This window comes from Manacus vitellinus, unplaced genomic scaffold (assembly GCF_001715985.3).
Source record: "Manacus vitellinus isolate BGI_N305 unplaced genomic scaffold, ASM171598v3 scaffold_4_pilon, whole genome shotgun sequence".
NCBI lineage: Eukaryota > Metazoa > Chordata > Aves > Passeriformes > Pipridae > Manacus > Manacus vitellinus.
This window is the reverse complement of record NW_021940604.1, coordinates 31085087-31106335: the sequence shown is the minus strand read 5'-3', so window position 1 is coordinate 31106335 and position 21249 is coordinate 31085087. Positions and strand designations below refer to the sequence as shown.

Sequence of the window (21249 nt, the reverse complement as noted above, 5' to 3'; positions counted from 1 at the left end):
TACAGGACCCAAATCTAAGAGACAGCACCATTGCATTGAGAAATGTCACATCAAGGTTTCCAGTAGCTTCAACATTTCCCATTTCATTAAATGAAAAAAGAGCTGGAGAAAGGAGGAAACCGTATTTCTGCTCCACTTACTTGACAAATGCAGGAACCCGTGTATAGATCAACTGACACAACCTCTCTGGATCTTGCTGAAACACACAAACAAAGCAAAATCAACCCGAGCAACTAGAATTTGCTGCCATGGTTTAGGCAAATGGTTTAAAAAACAGAAGGTTTTGGAGACCTTGGTTGAATGCTTCCAAATAATGAATAACTGCACAGAAGTATATAGTGTGCAGCAGGTTTCAGATTTCAGTGCCTATCTATCTACACCACCGGTAATCAACAGATTAACTCTGTATGACAACTTAGCTACAAGTCTCAGCCTGCAAGCACTTCCCTCCCCCCCATACCTAAATCACAGTCAGAAATGCTCCAAAGGAGATTAGGGAGATGACTTTGCCATGCACAAAGCGCTAATCTAAATGTGTTCCCATCTAAGTAGGTGGAGGTTCTAAATTTGACTGAAATGGCGATGTTTGGTCCAGTCCTTTGAGTTTTTCAAGATTTGTGTAAGATTTTAAAGCCTCTCATTTCTTTTAAAGCAGGTTTCACCATCCCTAGAAATGTTTTCTGCTCTTAGCCTTTTTGCTATAAACATACTGAGAAACTGCACATACACATATTCTGCTGAATCTAGGAAAATGACAGGGTTTGTGCTTCACCCGCTAGGTCTGAAACAGCAACAGCTGCAGGTGATGCTCTGGCTTGTGCCAGCATTTGGTAGCGGTGTTCTAGCAGACAAGAGGGACGGCTGCTTCATCAAACAACATGCTCTGTAAGCTTTTACACTAGGCAAGGAGATCTCAAAATATAGGCCACTGCGTTTCTTATTTTTATCCATACAACACTGTTAAATCAATGGGATTTACATGGATTAGCAAAGGACAAACTTAGCCTATTTTAGTAATGGTAAAATGACATTAAGATTATAACCCATCTCACACTCCCAAGACTAATTACTTCCCAACTCAATGTATCAGAAGGCTCTTTCTGCCTAACAGTCATGTCAAATGAAAATAAAATAGTGGTGGTTTTTTTCCTTTTTTTCTTTTCTCTCTTTTAGACATGATGGATTTTAAAACTGAAAAGAATTAATTGCTTCATTTTATTAAGAGTGAAAAAGAAGCACAGGCTGCTATGCTGCTTGGCTAGAAACACCAGACTCTGAGTCTGCTGTCATCTCACTGAACCCTGAATCATGACATCACATCTGGCCACAACGTAATTCCTTTTGGAAGATGGAGCTCTCACATACCCGTTAGGTTACTGTTCTCCCCCCTAGCTGCTCCTGAGACTCTCACATGTGAACAACAGTGCTTGTATGGGGACATTCAGAGAAAATGTCACCGAGGTTTTGAAATGATAATCAGAAAACACACTGTGGTATTAGTTCTGCTAAACATTAAAAAAACTTGAATTTTAGTTTTTATTAGCTTCTGCAGGGCTGAATTTCTCAGAATGATGTAACTGCTGCCTTAAAATCATCTGAAAATGTTTTTTTTTGTCCTAACACTAAAGCTCTACATCTCCCCTCTGCTGAGCTATGTACAGAATAGCTAATCTGAGATCAACTCACACATTGGTTTCAAAGGGACACAAATATAAAATGGGCTGAAGAATATCTAGGACGATGCAGAGAAACGTGTTTTGCACATGTAGGGACACAACTGCTTTGGCATTGTGTAAGGAGTCACCAGCCACCAGAGGACATGTGGCAGCTGCCCGTCTGCATGCTGCTCCCAGTGCAGGGCCACAACAGGCCAACTCGGCCCAGCCTAGCCTACGGCTGAAGTGGGTGACTCTGTGGCAAACAAAGGAGTTACTTTTAGTACAGTGAAGATTTCTACAGGCAGTAAGTTCTTAACTTGGAGCCCACATGGACAATGGTTCAATGGCTGCCTCTCCAAATACCTGTCCTCAAGTGCTGGTCCAGGGGCTGTATCTGCAGCTGTGGCAAAGCCCAGGGCAGCTCAGGCTAAGGGAGTCCTGGTGCAGGTCCACACACAGCTTTGTGGTCCCAGGGTGGGCACCTCTGACAGCATATTGAGCTGAACTCCTGGCTGTCATCAACCAAGACTGGTGGTTTTCACCGCATTTTCCTCCAGAAGGCAGTTTATTCTGTCTGCTTTGTTTTAAGCTGCTTGCACTCATCACTCCCCACACTCTCTGCAAGTGAAGGCTGGTTTACAGCCTCTATCCTAAGAACCACATCTTCGCAGTTCTGTGCACTATAGTTTAAGTACTCTGGGACTGCTCAGAGTGAAATGCATAAAATGCTAATGTATTACTAGACTCCTACAATATTTTTAAATAGCATCTCCAGTATATAGAACTATTTTACAAGCAAGTCAGTGTTCTATGACACCAAAGATTTTTATTTTATCTTTTAAAGTTTAAATATCAGAGAAAAGTGGGTGTTGATAGGATCTGCCAGCAGCACAAACAAAATGTATGAATCCAGACTAGAAATGAAACAATCTCTCCACAACAGGCAAAGTAAGGCGGCACAATGGAAAAAATTCCACAATATACACCACCTTAAAAGTATTGAACGAGCAAGTAGAACAAAGATTTCAAAGCACATTTGGACATGCGCTTCTTCAAGCAACATGTCAAACACACTACCTTCTCCTCCCCTTCTCCTTGACAGATGGTCTGATTGGGCCCAAAGCCACACCACCAAGCTGTGATCCTGGCAAAACCCACAAGGTAAATAAGGTTGGGCATAAAGTACAACTGGATGGGAGGCATGTGAGTGCTGAAGGATGAGATGCTGGCAATTTAGCTAGCAGCACAAACTGCTCTGAAACAAGGGTTCAGTGCAAAGCCAAGAGTGCTCTAGAGGTAGACACTAAATAGCCAGGGCTGTATCCATCTTCAGTTTAAGCTCACGTGTGTTTAAAAGGTTTAAATGTTTCAAATTTTCTGGGTAAACTCTAATTATCTTAATTTTTCTTTAAGCTACTATAAAAAACCCCAACAAAATCCTCAATTAACATTTATTGAATTTTGTTTTCTTCTGTGCTGCTAGTGTGGCATGAAGATGCCAGAAAGTGCTACCATGCTCTTTTGCAGGACTGGATGTATTTCATGAGTACCAAACCACTTATACGTGTGCTTTGTAAGCGAAGCTGATTCCCTCAGAGCTAAAAAACACTGAAGCGATGCCAAGTCATATTATTTGGGCAATTTCTGTTGTTTTAGCATTGTATAGTGGAACCATCTGCACAAGAACCAATCAATAATCAAAGCCAGCCACTGCCAGATGACAAATCCCTCCACTTCTCCAGGTTTAAATGTCAAATTATTGGTGCCATTTGAATTCTAGTTTGCTTTTAACTTCAGATCAAAGCTAACATAGCTGGGAAGACAACACTTTTCACCCACTGCCTTGCCCCCCTCCTCGCTGCTCTGAAATCATCTGTCTTGAAGCCAGAAGTCTAAATGGAGTGTAGGGGAGTTCAAAACAGGGAAGGTTGATAGGAGTCTACTGCCAATTCCACTCCACAGTCACAGCTTGCTCCCACAGCTCCATTAGCTGCCTGCAATCAAGGGTGGACGACTCAGTCCTGCTCGCTGTCCAGGTTTAATAGGTTCAGCTAGCTAATGAGCAATGGCTAGATTGCATTCCAAGACTTCACATCATTCACAAAGCAATTAAGTGTACACTTCTTGGGCTCCTCCAGGAGCCCGATAGGAGTGCCTTGTTCTACTGAGAGGATCACTGCAAGCCACAGTTTTCAAAACTGAATAGCATGACACAGTGGGAAACTGTCAGAATATTCACCTTCTTTAAGTATCACGCTGAATGCATCATTCCTTTTCCACAAGCCTCTGAAGGGTTCCCTTACCTGTACACCCCAGGATTATAGATTGCTCTTGCCAGATGAAACCAAGATCTGTAAGCCATGGGGAAGCATCTCAAGTTAACGAAACAGATCTTTATTTTGAAAGCCACTGCAAAGGCAGAGGTACTTTTTATACACATACTTTTTACATGTTCCCAGAAGGGAACTGCGAGGCACCTTGTGAACAATGTAACACTTATACCCAGATTTACAAAGCTTAGAAAATAAGTGACTTGAGCCCTTGGGCATTCTTCACAAAACCAGGATCATGTCCCCAGAGGATGAAGCTACCTCTGACGGCAGAACTGGGGGAAAAGCAAGTATTTCTTTTTGACTTGCACATGCTGATTCACCCCCCATGCTCTTGCACTACTTTACTGTCATTAACATATGTACCAGGGCAAAGATCCTACTTTTACAGGGAGGTAACTTCCCTGGAGATACAAAGGATCCTCAGCCTCAAGGGCCTGATTCACAGTTGGACCAAAGCTGGATCCTCCACAGACTCTATAAGGACAACTTCTTACATGTGCAGGCTGCCTTTTGCAGGCTATGCAGATGAACCTGAGGGAGAAAGGAGTCCTGCTGTAAAGGACCTGTCTTTTAAGACATGTTACTTCAATGAGACCATGAGAACCATGACCACAGAGCTAGTGAGTACATGGCAGTCACTTCGAGAGAATAAGGAAAAAGAGATGCTGGTCATACAGTCTTCTCTTCTAATCCCATATACAGCACTCACATATGAGACTTAAAAAGCCTGGATTCTTACTGGTTTATAACATTATTGCTAAAAAGAAAAGAACAACAACAACAACAAAATCCCCAAACACTCAAGGTCCCTTCACAACCTATTTCTGAAAAATCAAGAATCAAATAAATCTACCTTGGACAAAGGGATTGTTTGAATTTTTAAGAATCAGATTCCATTTCTCTGAGTGTACCTGCATAAACTGAGATGAGTTTAAGGAGAAAACAACCAAAAAAACCCCCCTCTTTACTAATTTACCAAAAAAAACTTGTCACTAAACTTCAAAAAAAGATTTTCACAACAACACAAGACTGGTCTTTTTACTTTAAATGCAAAACCTTGGTATGGAAAGGAAGCACAGCTGAAGGGTTATATAAGTTTTTTCTTCTATTATTCTCCATTTCCTTTCCACATGCCAGTCAAAACTATAAAATACTTGTGGGAGAAATGCAGAAGGCACGATCTCACATTCCAAAAGATCTATTTCCCTGTGCTGCATACAAGCCAGGCGACCACCCAGGAAAGTCAGGGAAACATGCTTTAGCCCACGAGTGCTGCAATCTCAGACTGACAGCCCTTCTCCACCAGGGTTTTGCCCTGTATTTTCTATGAGAAGTAAGCACCAAACCTGACAAGCAGCTGAGACTGTGGCAACATCACCTCTAAGCCTGCCCTGAAACAGTACTGACAAGCAGATCTGCATTTTCTCCTCTTGAGAAGTGGTGCCAAGTGCTAAAATACTTTGAATAAACTATCCACAAGAAAGAAAGAGAAAAAAAGGAGTACATAACCATAATACGGAAGCCTGTAATACTAGGTGCTCTTTACTTCTTAAAACCCTTCCATCCCCTGTCCCTTTGCCTTCCATCACAATACTTTCACTCCAGTTTTATTAGGGAAATGAGAGAAAAGATGGGTCATCTATAGTCTTGGAAAAGGGTATGGTCAGCTATTTTCTCTCCTTAAGAGCTCATGACAATGTTATTTCTTTTCATACATCAACCACAGAAAGGTTTGGTAACTGTTTCAGAGTCACTAAAAATTAATCAGTCTGTCAGAGGCCAAGCTGGTTGAGAAACTGCTGGCTGGAGCAACAGAAGTAGGCATGACTTGCCTTCAACAAAGAAGGCAGCATCTGGTTTTAGTTAACTGGGTAAAGGGCAGTAAAACTCAGCCAAGTATTTATTTATTGGACTGGAGTCCCTTCAGCAAGAGAGGAGGGTGAGACGGTGTAAGGTTTTTGTAGTCCCAATCTTGGAGGAGAGGTAAGTGAACTCTGGTTTTACTTTTGGAATAAGATAGCACAAAAAATCTTTGGTAGAAATGATGATTTATGAAAGGGATGTTCTGTGTGTGTGTGTAAAACGAAAAAGGTCTAAAAGCTCTAAAGCTTTCCAAGATGATTCCTTTTCTATGACCTATTGGACACTATTTTTTGCCAGCCCACGACAGTCAAGAGCATGAGAAAGCAACAACCCACTAGCGAGATTGTTGTTTTGCAGAACGATGCTTTCAGTTCAGCAGTGGGGAATGCTGATTGTACCCTGGGTGTCCTAAAGTGTATCCTGGGTCTCTCCAGCAGGAAAACCAAATAAATTTAACAAAAGGAACAAGTAAAAATGGAACTTTACCTAGTCTTGACCCAAACCTACACTCAGTGGTGTTGCTTAGATAGTACTTCAGTACAGGCCAATATGTGGACCTACCAGCTGTGACCTTATTTGGCTCTTAGTTGTGTCCCCCTACTCAGTGTGAGGGTAACACAACAGGGGTGAGCAGTGAGAGACCCACAATTCTGGATTCATATCAACTCTGGTGACCACAGACCTTCAGACCATGGCTGAGCAAAAACACACGGAAGTCCACCTGAGGATGCTGCAGAGGTTCATTGGATGTGTGGAAGGAAGCAAGAAAAGCAATTAAGAGGAAAACTGGAATGACCTTGCAGTGTTTAGCTGGGACCATCAGGTTCTTGCAAATTCTGTTTATATTCGTCCACCACAATGAGGTGTTAGGAAGCCCAGGATGGGAGGGGCATGCAGATAAAAAAAAGAAAGAGGAACCACTTTTTTTTCTGATGTGTGTGATCTATTCAGGTGAATCTTTTTTACCGACAAGCTCTTTTCCTGGAATCAGCACGGATGCCCAAATGTCACTCTGGGGCCCTCTGATAAACACACAGCATACCTCAAATGTTTAGGTTCTGTTGTCTGTTTGTAGTAGGAGGTTTTGATGGGAATTCTGGAGGTATTAGGTAATTTTTAACAGAGACATTATTAAACCTCCTGGTTTTTTCAAATTTAGAGTCATTTGGTTGAGGTTTTGTTATTTTTAAGCTATTATAGTAATGTGCTGTAATGTTTACCATCTGAAAAATGAGACATAAAGGACGGATCTTTATTGACATCCATCTCATTTCTTTCCTTAGTCACCTTGCATACAACTGTGCATATAATTTTTACACCAATGGATTTTGAACAGAGGAATGCTCTGACCCGCAGATTTCCCTCCACCTGCTGATGCTCCTTGTCCAGTGCCACAGTCACCTCTCTCTCTCTCTCTCTCTTCCTTCTTCTGCAGCTCTTTGTTACTCAACGTCAAGGTCATCAGTGTCACTGGCTGACATGATTACTGCTTCTGATATTATACCACCGCTCTAAAGGAAACAGGCAGAGCGCAAAGGAAAAAAAAACCCACCCAACCCAAAACCTGCAGCCATCCTAGGCAAAAGGGACCAGGCTCAAAGAGATATCAGCAATCTCAGTCTTTCCAGTTAAAGAGAAGGTCCTTGCACCACGATAGACACATGTGGCATTTCAATGAGCTCCTATGCTTGGAAAATTGGTACACTTCTGCCTGACCCAACACATATCCTGGAGTGCTCCAGTTCTCAGAGATTAAAGGCAAAGATCAGAGGAGGGGGCACAAAATGGTTAAAAACAAACAAATGAACCAACACAAAAAAACAAAACAAAAAACAAGCCACCAAAAAAACCAACCTAGCATCAGACAGCCTGACCTGTGATTCAGCAGATTTGAATGGTCAGAAGTACAGCAGCCTGTGCACTATTGAAAGACAGCAGCAGTCCATTACACATATTGATTTGCAGCACTTTGTCAGCACTAATGATGTTACCTCATTAAAAGAGATAAATGCCCTACTGTTCCACCAAAAGCATCTGCTCCTTCCTTTTCCTTGCCTGTACTCCAGCAGGACCCTCAGCAGCAGCACAGTGAAAACAAATCAAAATCCAACACTAAACTTGCTTAGAGCCACTTGCTAACGTTGCTTTTTTGTTGTTTTAATGTTAATGTATTTATGTAAATTTTTAAATGATGTTATTCTGTGTTTCCTACCAGTTACCTCTTCCCTTGATACTGAACCAGCACATGAAAGGAAAACAAAGCCCTGTGAACCACCATGGCCCACTGGTTTTCAAAGAACTTCTCAGAAAATAAACTAGTGTCTACCTCAAATAATTAATTCACTGTCGTGTAAAACAATACAGGCTGCAACTTCAATCACAGCAGGTGAAGTAAGTGCTAGGTAAGGGGGTGACAATGACTTCTGTCCGTTAACACCCTACAGTGTGTTGCCACACTCAACAGTTTTCTTCCAAGAGATTCCTCTCTACATGCAGAGGTAGCAGTTTACCATAATGAATGTTTTATGCATTATTCCTTTGTGTATAGGGTCTCCAAAGTACACATTATTAAAGTCTACTAAACTCTCTATTTAGCAGAATTACCAATATGCCTTTGGGGAAATTATTACAATGAAGCTGTACCGGTATTTAAATTCCAGTTGTTTAACAATCTTTTCCTAATCACCAATCCAGGTATAAACATTAAAGTGCAGTCAGACTTCTTCCAGCGGGGCATAAACATGTCTATGAGCTGCTTATGGAAATTCATTTAAAAAAATGAGTATTTCAACTTGTCACGTTTTTCATAATTAGCCTCAGACAGCTACTGCTTTAAAGTAATATATAAAGGACAAAATAAATTTGTCCTAATCCTCTTCACCAAGTAGAGCCCTCCTTTGGTTCTGCAATACAGTTAAGCCTGGTTACGAAACCAATTAACTATTTGCAGCCATACAATTTCTATCAACATATCAGCATCTGCAAGGTATCAGCCTAATCAAGGAAAATTTGGCCAACAAGGTCCCATTCTTTACAAATGGCTTTTCTATGACAAAGGACCTGTCCTCGGTGCAAGGGATGGAGCAGTTCAAAAGCTGCTTTGACTCACTTGTATGCCCAGGTCCCTCTCTGGTCCAGATACTCAACTATGAGTTGTATGTAAAGCAACAACAGAGCAGCTACTAACTGTTGTTTGAGCCCATTTCCACTTTTAATCTGCACACTACAGTTATAACTAACTACTCTCTGAATGTGGTGGTTTCGTAGCAATGAGTCAAACTTGGTTCCAAATTTGTAAATGTGTGTCTGTACCTCCTGTGATAAGAACAAATATTTTTCCAGTGGGAAATCTCATGTTTCTCAGGGGAAGAGGAAGTAAACTTCATCATACTAGAAATCACAGGATTCAGCTTCCAGCAGGGCAGGGGTGGAAGAAGAGAACTAAGTCCCAACCTTTCAGGTTTCACCCATGACCTTCAATAAATCACTGTGTTCCTGCCTCCATTTTTCATCACTATGAACTGCTCAGGTTGTATCTATGGGGCAGTCAGGCTCTCCAGCAAAGACAATCAAGCCAGCACCTAAACAGATGTCTTGTCCTTGCTACTACATTACACTGGTAGTTATACAACTTCAACACCAGTTTAATTCTCGGTCACTTTCAACAAAGAAAACAACATTAATGTATTGAAAAAATGCTGACAACAATCTCACGAAACCAGTGGGCACAGAAACAGAATACAAGTCACGGAGTTGCTCAATGGGATTTCATCTCATATGAAGATGCAGAATTTAGGCCATCATACAACTGCATGTTTTGATATGCCAGAATTCAAAGTTTACGTCTAAGTACAGACAAAAGGAGGACGGACTAAAGTCATCACTGGAAGCTGGTATGTGTACTAAACATTCCTCTGACAAGTATGAATCAAATGCTGTCTGCTCTTTTCGGCTCTAAGACAGGCCTGCACAATGAAGATGCTTCCATCATGACCAAAAATCCTTCAGGGAACAATCCTTGGAAAAAAAGTACAGCAAACAGGTGAGCATATGTTAGCCATACACTAATTCCCTCTAAACCAATGAACAAAAGTACTTCCTTTCTCCAGTTACAAACCCTGAGCCAGATCACCTTCTCTGTTTTACAAACATAATCTCATTGACTTTGCTCAAGTTACACATGCACGAGAGTAGATTTTGTCGTTGTGTGCCATGGGAGACCAAATTTCCCATAAGTAAGAAAGGAAATAATCTGTTCACCTTAAATGAAGTGGGATGAGGAACATCCCTTTCACCTCTAAAAAGGAGACATACGTCTAACAGACAAACGGAAAACATCACTAATTTCACTTCTTCAGTTTCCCTCTCCATTAGAAAAGACTCTTGTATGCTTTAAAAGGATACATTTTTCAGGCTTTTAAGGTTACTTTATGTGACTGCAAATCAGAAGACCAAAAATATCAGTTGTTGGCTTAGAGATGTCTCCAGTGTTTACTTCACTATCCATTAAAGAAGTACCCCTTCCATCCTGTTTGACAGGGGTGGTAGAGATCAAGGGTGCAGCTCTATTGCCTGAATTTATCAGTCCCTTTTTCCTATCGCTTGCTTCTTTACCTCAACACTAGTTTTGTGACCACGAGGTGAGATGCTTCCCTGAGTTGCACAAAATCAAACCACATCTTTGGTTTAGTTAGTTGTTGACTGACTTCACCCCATTGAGCAGCTTATGGTCAGCTTCATAAGCACCAATGATGGTGCAAGAGGGAATGGGGGAAGTGCTGGCCAAGGACAATGTGGGGAGAGAAAGAGGATGAGCAACAGTAATTGGGAATGGCTTAGGCTGCCACACCACCTCTAGACCCTGAAACCTGCCAGAAGACATCATAGGAACACATGACACAGCACACAGTGTGGCATTTAACGCGGGGGCATTGCAATACATGTGGCTAACGTTCCATCTTGTTATGTTGTTGTGTTGATCATACCAGATGACAGACCTCACAAAAGCACCTGGCATTGTATTCAGTGTCACTTTTCTTCCAAGGTATTGGGTGTAGGCCTTCATTTGTTACTGTGGCATGTGGACCAGCAGCCACCCCTGACAAGTTGTCACTTTGTCTCTCCTGCCACCTACTGTATGTGGTGGTATAATGTGTGTCACCAACTCATGTGTGCCTCCATTTCTGTTTGGAAAAACCAACCTTTAGTTCTTCTAGAAGTGCCGCTGCATGCATATAGGGAGTCCCTGCTGTCACCACTCCTCCAGCAATGCTATCCAGCGTTTCCTGATGAAGGCTAAATGCAGCCCTTTGAGCTCTACTTAACTCACTGATGCTTCAGGGTTAAAATTAGCATTAAATACTAAAAATTCTCCAGAGTTTAGGGCATGAACTTCTCTCCCCCTTTGCCTCATGGAGAATTAATCACAGAAGATTTATTTTAAACACTGAACAGGCCATGATGCCCCATAAACCTCTGTTCCTCAATTTGCTGTTACTTCCAGTGACAACACTCACAAGGGGCAAAGCCCAGCAGAAAAATAACTTTGCACTGAGCGTGTGACTGTCAGCCCGTGGGCAGGGGTGAAACTCTTGCTGCACTTGAGCTGCGTAACCAAATGAGTGTCACTCAAGAACAGACCTGCCAGATGCAAGAGTCTGTTTTAGACCGTGGTTTACCCTTGTCCTTTTAACCTCTTGCTCTCAAAGCACACAGCTGAGCAGGTCTGGCTGTGCCACGCGTATGCTCGGCAGCAAAGTGCGACCCAGATGTCCTCCCCATGTGGTCCCCCTGCCTACAACATCAATGGCTGCAGAAGGGGTTTCACTGACACTTGTGCCCAAGCAGTGCATCCAAGGAGGAGAATTCTTTAACCATAACCATCTGGGTTCTGCCATCCATCCAGACACCATTAACCATAGTGAACAGCATCAAGAAGGGCAGCAACAAGTCTGAGCTGGTCCAGACTAGTCCAAGCCCACCACAGCGGCTTCAAACCCATTCACGGTACTATGTGGAAGCCAATAAGCATCCAACCCGAAACCAATTAGATAGATATCCCATGTTAACTACATATGTCATCCTCCCAGAACATATGACAAGTTTATTTTTCAGTATTTTATTATTAATGTTTTTGGCGGATGTCCTGAGCATCGCTCTGCCCTAACTGCCCACAAACTATCACGTCTCAACATCGACATAACTGCTTTCAGCGAAGTTCATCTCCACAAGGAAGGCAGCCTTAGAGAACATGGTGCCGGTTACACACTCTTTTGGTCAGGTAAACCCAGAACCGAAAGCCAAATCATGGGTCATTTACCGCCACCACCTGTGACTCCTAGAACGCTTCCATCAACGCTGTCTCCGTACAATTCTAAACATCCACTGGTCAGATTATGTAACTAACACATCTGTTCTAGAACAAGCAGCAGTTACAAGTATTGAGGCCATGTTGCTGAAATCACAGCTGCGTTGGGCAGGACATGTCTCCAGGATGAAGGATCACCGCCTCCCTAAGATCTTGTTTTACGGTGAACTTGCCACTGGCTGCCGCAAAAGAGGAGTCCCAAAGAGAAGATACGAGGACTCCCTGAAACAACATCTCAGCCTTGGCCATACTGATCTTCATCGCTGGTCTACCCTGGCCTCCAATTGGGAGGTCTGGAGACACACAATCCATAATGCTGCTGCTTCCTTTGAGAACACACGCAGGATCACCATCGAAGAGAAAAGACAACGCAGAAAGAATCGTATCCTGCCGATACCATCCAAGGAGTCTTTCTGCTGTGCCTTTTGCAACCATTTTGTCTGTCTCGCATTGGCCTCTTTAGCCACCAGTGCACCTGTAGTAAATGTGGGTAGAGCCCTTCCCAAATGTTCATTTGCGAAGCCTAGCCATGATTATTAATTTTAAGAAAGTATTCAAATAGAAAACAACAAGCTGAATTTTCTAAAAGAAATCTCATTATTTTCGAGTAAGAAGCTAGCTTGTGGGTGCTGGTTTATTTTCCCATATATGGCATTCCCTTCTACCTAATCAACAACTTGGGGCTCTATGACAGCAGCTATCTTTGATAAAAGGAGTATTCTGATGAAGGAGAAACACATCCAACATTTGCATGATCCAGTAAGCTATCAAATGTATTTATTTATGCTGTGACCACAGTAATCAAGAGGTATTAAATGTGGAATGGAGCATGAGTTAAATGCATTTTAAATCTGATTTTTCACCGGTTGCAGTAAGGAAATTGTTGACTAGCAGGCTCTTTAGGGTCTTTACAGGCTGCAGTTAGAGAAGTGGATACAAAAGATAAATCACTCCACTCCTGCAAAATCAAGTCTTACTTTTGCAAGTAACAGTGGTCCTTTCATCTTACCACTTAAAATTTGATCAAGTGAGAAAAAAACATTAATATAATTCAACTCACACATAAACTTCTCTGAAAAATGAGGACATCTCTTTTCCTTAAACAAATCTGACAAGGCTATAACTAAAAATATTTGTGTAACACACACAGTTCAGTATGAACACAAGAAAACAACTGGCATGAGTAACCAGAGTGTCTAATTTCAGCTATTTAGCCACCAAAATGCCTCAAGAGCTGTGACACATCCACTTAAAAGCTAAATATGGCCCACAAATAGATATTAAACATGAATGAATTTATCAAGAAGCAACAGCATGTTTCCATTAATCATACAAAGGCTGCAAACAGGTTTAAAAAAAGATATTTCTACAGCATGTGATCAGAAGAGGCTTTTGCCGACAAATTTATTGTATTATGAAATCAAGGCAAAAAACTAAAGGATCACATTAGCAGTTAGTAACGCTATAGGAACTCTCAGTGAAAAGCTAAGGGAGTGAACAGAGCCTTAAAACAACTATTTTTTAACACAAACTTGAAAAACTTGATACTACAAAGGCAGTGTCAGAGGATGCTTGGACATCCTTGCTAGAAACTCTCAGACAACTTTTAAGGTTCCCTAAGGATGCTCCAAGGGAATTCAAGAGGCCAATTTTATACACAAATATCTGGACTGATGTATCACTAAACCAACAGGCAAAGTTTAATCTCCAAAAGAACTTTAACCTCTGCTGTGCTTGACTGAAGGGAAGGGAAAGAGATGTAAGCTTGTTTCGCCTATGGCCAGTGGAGACCCCCTAGCAGAAATAAAAGTTGGGTGATGAGCATGTAATAAGCTGCTCCCAGAGTTTCCCTTGCTTTGAGAGGAGTGGAGTGGTTGGGAGGTCTTCAGAGCAGATTCTACAGACAAGCTGTTAAGAGAAGATGCTATCCAGAAGGCTCAACAGGAGGAAAATGGAAGCAGGGAAATCACAGTTAATGGGATTTGGCCGTATCCAGAACATAGCTAAGTTTCGAATACATTACAAACAGTCCCGTGCTTCACTGCTGCACCAATTCATTGCTGGATGAGAAATTTACACAGATTTAAAGCTCCAGAGAAATTTAGATTAATCCTTTTAGAATAAATGTCGCCTCTCCCCTGGGATACTGTCTAGGTGAATACATGAAGAAGAGGAAATTGCCACCACTACACTAGAAGTTCTATGATTTTCTGTTAGAGGAAGGTGTCAGGCTGGAGATTTATTTATTTTGAGGTTATTTCCTATGTCCCATAAATGAGGGCTTGGCCCATTCATTTTAGATACCACCGCATACTACTATAAAATTTGCATAAGTTTTCTGAGGGAGAGAATCACTACCCAGTCCTGTCAAGAGGATAATCTGAGGTCAAATGTAAAGGGTTACCTCTCTTTCAGAGCATCTCTCCTTGGCACAACATAAGTAGGTTGAGCAACCTTAGCAGGAAGTTCTCAGTGGCTCCCTCACCAAGCTTTGGTGGGAGCCTCCTGCTCATCCTCCAACCTAGATGGAGAGAGTTAGTTGCTTAAGGCAGCAATGAAAGAAAAATTGCCATGGATGACATCCTCTACCCGTGCAAACTGATGTCAAGCATGGGACATGATACAACGTGTATGAACTCCATATTCATCCCTCCTCAGATCCCAAAGGAGGCAGCACCTCCTCTCCTCAGTACAAGAGGAGGGAAGAGGCCAGCAGTAGAGAAATTTCTAGTCTAATCGTGAGACAGACAGAAGAATGGAAATGATAGGAGAAGTGAGATAAAAGAATTAGAGGGCTGATAGCATCTGATAGACAACACACTTTTAGAAGAAGGAGAGGAAGTTGAGCGGCTGTGAAGGAGGGGGAAGGAAGGGTAAGGCTGATTTTCCCGATAGACAGGTCATGAACAGTTCCCGAAACCTGCCTAGTTGGGCTGGTTGTCTGACGTAAAGATGCAAAGAGCAACACACGTGGCATCTTTGAAACAGAAAAAGGAGACGTTGAGGAGCGGGGCACTCTGCAGGGGAACTAAAAACCTGCAAGTCTTTTAAGTGCCATAAATAGAGATGAAGCTATTGAACTTTCAAGCAATAACAAATGTGAATAGTTAAAAAAGGAGTTTTGCAGAATTGTCCACTCAGACAAAAATCTTAAAAACTGGCTCTTCAAAAATGTCTATTCTTTTGAAAATCCCACACCCACTGCTGGGAGATTAGCTTTACAAAGTGAGAATTTAACTGGAATTGCAGCTCTGAGTAATAACAGGAAATGTTGCTCACAGCAACAGAAAATGTAGGATAATTAGGTATTTTGGAGAAGAGAGGAAAGAAAGTTACAATAACTATGCAAACAGAATAAATAACAATGCTGTTCTTCTCCAGGACCTTTTTGAGGATCTCAGAGCAATCTACAGCCATTCCCCATTAAAAGCTGCTGTGCTACGGCCACAGCTTATTGCACCATCTAGGTCCCAAACCTGGCAGTATTTCTCATTTTATACTTTTACCCTTCTGCTGATCCAGACATCAGCTGAGGGGCAGGGACCCCATTGTGGGTCTTTGCAGTGCAGGACCCCAGCCAGGACTTGGGGTGTTGCCAAGTGCTCCTTCAACATAAATAAGGTGGCAGCCTGATCAAGAGACAGGGAAGACAAAAGGTTTCCACCAAATGAGAAAACTTGTAAGACGAAGAAGTTAAGGCTCTCCCCACACTGAACATGCTGTGGTCAGTGGCACAGCCTGGCCGGGCAAGAGGGCTGGGAAAGCCATCTTTCAGACAAAAGTGTAAAAAGAAGCAGGACGAGTAAAAGGGAAAGACAAGGTCAAGTTAGAAGAAGGCAGGCTCCAGACAAACCCTCCCCTTCCCAGAGGAAATCACCTCAACAGACACTGCTGTGGAGTCTGCAGAAGATGCTACTCAGCAGGGGAAAGGGTCATGCTAAAATACAAACCCATGTTTACATGCTCCTGCAAGTTCTGTAACTGTAGCTGAGAATTTTAGGAAATGCTTTGCATTGGATTTGTTTTATTGCATGTTTCCCACCATTTCCAGTTCCAATTTCTGGTCCTACTCTTGATTTTAAATTGTCACTGGGACAAAACAGCAACATTCAGATGCTAAGAAAACTGGAGTAACTAGAAGTTATATTAACAATACTTAAATGCAGTCTATTTAAAGATTTGAACACATCTTGTTAGAACACTGCATAAATTAACCCAACCTAATTCTCTGGGATGTAACAAGATCTGAAAAGCTCCAAGTTTCATGTTCTCTCTTACCACCCACTTAAAAAACCCAAACCCAACATGCTGGGGTTAGCTCAGGTTGCAAACGAAAACAAAATTCACATTCAACTGAATAAATGTAATTTACTCCCTGATGCAATGAAGCTGATGCCATAGCCAACTCAAAATCAAAACAAGAAGAGGTTCTCTCCCACCCCCCCTCCATGCACATCCGCCCTCGTTATCACTCTTAATGATGCCCCAGCCCAGCCTGCCTCCTCAGGATCCTTCATCGCTCCCTCCATCCCTCCCCATCATCCGAAACCATCACTGGATGGAGCGAAGCGTGCCCTGCTGCCACTGAGCTCCCAGTCTCGGCCGCCCCGCTTGCACTGGCGGCCAGACAAAGCAAACTCCAGTTGCATCACGGAGCAAACTCATTTTCCAGCAACCTCCCAGCCCGGAGTTTACCGCTACTGTAATCCGGTGCTGTCAACAACGCCGCCTTTGTTGCACGCCCGCGTGCGCCGCTGGCTTGTTGGTTGGGTTGTTGCTTTTTTTTAATTTTTATTATTATTATTTATTTTAAGGAAAATTTTTGTTTTAAATGAGTAATCTGTTTTCGAGTGATTTCTCCTCTGTGCTGGCTCCACCCTATACTGTAAACGAGACATTACCTTATACAAGAATGAATCTGCTGCATTCCTCTGTCTAGCTGCCTCGCAGCACATTTCCTACGCTCGCAGCAGCCCCGGCAGCGCACGCTCTCCCACCCCTTCCCCCCCACCTTTTTCTCTTTTTTTCTTTCCCCTTTTTTTTTTTTCCTTTTCACTGCCTCGCTGTGTTTTTGTGTAAATGATCTCACATGACTCAACAAATCCATCTGCCTGGAGCAGGCCAAGTTTGGAGCCTTCCCAGGAGGGAGGAGAAGAATTGCTTTGTGGAAAGGACCTGGAGCTTTGCCCTTTCTCTGGCTCAAATTACCCGCCTGTCAGGCCTGACGGATTTGGCTAAAAATAAAAGGAAGCGGGCCGTGAAAAGGAGATGAATGAGCTCAGCAGTTCCTTAGATAACATGGGTCTGGTGTCGCCCAAAGATCCCAGAGCAGGAACTTCGGATGCCGGACATGTAAATGCAGTGCTGCAGCCTCAGTGAATTCAGCTGCTCGAGGATCAAGAAAAAAAAGGAACAAAAAAAGGCAAAACCAACCATATGCTGTTGGAAATAAATGGATTAAAGACACCCAGAACAAGAAAACTGCCGACCGTAGGATTTAGGCTTGTAAATGGGGAGATTTACAGGGTTCCCAGTGGGGAAAGGGGGCGTGGGGGGCGTGGCAGTGGGCTGTACATGATGTCAACCTCCCGCCCTGACCGGGGAGCCTCAGCATCCTTCCTGCAAATGCCTGCCCAGCGCCCGCAGCGGGTATTAAGCACTTAGTTTGGCAATGTAATGACACACTGCAACAATCTGTAATGCGAGGCAGTCAGCAAAGCCCTGGCTCGAAAAGCTCTTTCTCCTAACCATTAACCATATGTTTGGCTCTGCCGCCGCCCAAGCGAGCGGGTGTTCCAGCGCACCATCTGGTTTCTATCCACACAAGCAACTGCAAAGCACACAGTATTTCCCTCTGGAGCTGTGTCTTCCTCCCTGGCCCCTGCTCCCTGCCCAGCCCCCCACTCCTCCGCTCCCCATCTTCCTCCTTTGCCCCTTTCCAACAGCGACTTCACCTCCCTGTCCCATCGATGCTCAAGTGGTGGAGACTGCAGCTGCCCCGCCAAAGGTGTAGCAGATGAGCGGGGATGCTGTGCTATGCTGCCCTCCGTGAGCTTACACCCCTGCATGTACACACACACACACACACACACACACACAGAGGAATTGCATCCCGTATCACTGATGCTTGGGGTATCACATTAAAAAACAAGTGTGTTCTTGACTGGTCCAGGAGCCACTGCAGTGCCCATCGCGTCGCACTCATGCACAGATGCACACAGGGACTGTTCAGTTTGGATTACATCAACTCCATGCTGACACTGCAGAAGGACCTCAAGAATGTACCTAACAACAGGAGGACAATTAGCAGTGTTATCTACCGCTCCCAAGTAGGGTTTTCTATGCACATTGGGTGTTGGTCCCCAGTCCCACCAAATTAAGAAGACTCTGGGGGGAAAAAAAGAAGAAAAAAAAAGGAGAAAAAGAGGAATGGAATGGGAAAGGGCTAAAGAAAAAGGAATGAAAATGTTTACTTTTTCTGTGATAACTAAACAAGCTCTTTCTGAAAGTATAAGAAAGGCTTTCAAGTGTTGTATTTTAGAAGGCCTTGTATCATATGCTTACTTTAGGATTTTATGAATTCTAACTACTATTTATGTTCTTAAAGCACTTCCATTGTTCTGTTTATTTCTGAAGTACCTGTGGGACATCAGCAGTAATTTCCCCCTCAGGATGGCCAATTGAAGATCAATCATGACCTATTGCAAGTAAGTATTCAGGGATGCAAGCAACAGGATATTCAGCAAATCCAGCACTTGCTCCTTTAAAGTAAGTTTATACTCTGCAATGAGTCACACATACAGTGTTTATCCAAGTTACCAGTGCTACAGAAAAAAAAAAAAAGCCCATTACATTTACAAATACATAAAAATCACAGCTGTAAGCACCCAACTGCTTACACAAGGACTTGTTTCTATGACTGGATATTGATTTTTTAATAACGTGTCATTATACCAATGTTGATACAGCAACTATCTTCTCAGAGTATGCAGTTTAATACTAAAAAGAAGCTGGCTTTAGGAAATATCAAATCCACACCCATTCACATGCTTTTTAAATGTCCTTCTTGGTCATTACTATAGCAATGCAAAGCCACAACTGCTTTTTTCCCCACCTTGCACCTAACAAAGAAAATGGACTCGCCAGTTTAGAAACAGCTCAGTCTAAGGCAATAAACTTTGCTGATCTGCTTCTTAATAAAATACTGCAGAACCTCTTCAATTGTTACTGGAAAACAAGAGGCTATGTTGGAAAAGATGCACGTTTTTCAAACTTCCTCAGTATCAGAAATCAGTGCATAAAAAAGCACACTGTAGGCCCTTATTCTGGAATCAAATACGTATGGGGAAAACCATATGCTTGTGAAAAGCCTGGTGACTTCACCAGGATTGCTTAAGAAGTCTGAGGGTAGGATCTGGCCCCAATTACAAATGTGGAGTGGAATTAGCACTGTAAACTCCCCCAGCCTTCATCTTCCAGTTCCCTTCAGTGAGAGAAATAATTAAACTGATTAAAAACATGAGATGCATTTTAGCTAGCAACTTACACTTCCGACAAAACAGGATGCAAATATGTTGAAGTCCATCATTTTAAGATAGTATGTTGCAAACATATTAGTAGCATGCCTAAATATCACACATTACGTTTCCTATAATCATGCAAGAGAAATTGTCTTCATTCACACACAGAAAACAACTAGCAGTAGTCCTCTAAAGCAATAAAGGTCTAGGTCTGGGTCTTTTAGCAGATAATGATCTACTCTGATCCAGAAATCCTTTAAAAGGGGGAATTCAAGGGAAATATTCATAGATTCAGAGTTCTGCAGTCTGAAGGGACAGCTAATCATTTGACCTTCTTTCATGAAACAGGCATGGAGCTTCCCTGCCTACATCAACGCAGCTGTAAGAGGCTGAATGAGAGAATCTCCTAGGGTTAAAAACAAACTCATTTAAAACAAATAAAACAAAACAGCCTCAGATTCAACAGCCTGACATAAAGAAGGAAGCTACTACAGCCCCAGCAACATTCTTCTATTCAGCAACCACCAGTGCTGTGTGAACACTCACACCCTTTCATCTGGTCTGAATGAATTAACAGCCAGCTACTGGGTCTTGTTATACCTTGTCACCTTCCTCTATTCCTCAGCCCCTGACAAAGTGCCATTGGCAGCCTTGAAAGCCAGCCAGTGTTCAAAGCACAATAAAAAGCAGTGTCACATTATTACCTGAATCCACTGAGTCCTCCTGTCAACAACGACGTTTATGCAATCACATTTTTCTATTTTTAAAAACTTCTCTCTTGCCTCATCGCTCTGTGTGAAAAACAACACAAAAGAGAAAATTGATTAATTGTATGCACTCCCAGCAGATATTTAGGTTCTTTGTTTTCTGCTTCATCTCATAAAGACATTAAACAAGAAAAAGTCCTTTCCACAAAATCATTCATTGACCAAACAGAAGCAACAGGTATCAGTTTGGAGAGGTAGATGAGGTACCACAGCCCACCACTTGTAGAGCTTCACAGGAGAATGCAGCTCTCCTGTGCCCATACCCTCTGCCCTCTTCCCAGGGCATCCTGCCCGGCAGCACTGGGACCAATGCCAAACAGACAGTGCCACCAAAAGCAGAAATATGGGGGGAGAGAAAGCTACTTAAATTTCTTTCAGTTTCAACAGTAAAGACATGCCACTGATAACCATGGTAGTGATGTAAAAATAATACTTGCAAAATTACTTTGACAGTAGATTACTTTATCATAAAGTTTCCCTGAATTGTGCATCTACATTACTGAAGTAGCAACTCCACTTAAAATTCTCAAAAGGGTCTTTTAGTGTCTGTGTTTACTCCTTACTTCACATATTAGCAGCTTTAAGTTTTAGTGTCAAATTCTCCTACTGATCCACCAATGCACCAAAACATACACTCGATAGAAGACATTTCTACATTTAAATAAGGAAGAAAAAAGCCCATATGGTAGAAAGTCAACTGAAGATACAACCTCAGCCCTCCACCCCACACCTCCCCAACCT

General features: G+C 42.5%; 1 protein-coding gene across 3 annotated transcripts in view; it reads right to left on the bottom strand.

The window, feature by feature from the left end:
• Positions 1-20533, bottom strand: part of BACH2 (BTB domain and CNC homolog 2) — a 145543-nt gene extending 125010 nt beyond the window's left edge. For 2 of the 3 annotated variants that reach the window (XM_018078282.2, XM_018078284.2), the window contains exons 1-2: positions 20446-20533; positions 141-196 (exon numbers count right to left, since the gene is read on the bottom strand). The gene's annotated coding sequence lies outside the window, so the exon portion shown is untranslated. The remainder of the gene's footprint in view (positions 1-140; positions 197-20445) is intronic. The other variant, XM_018078281.2, reaches the window with a different exon arrangement.
• Between the last annotated feature and the right edge of the window lie 716 nt (positions 20534-21249).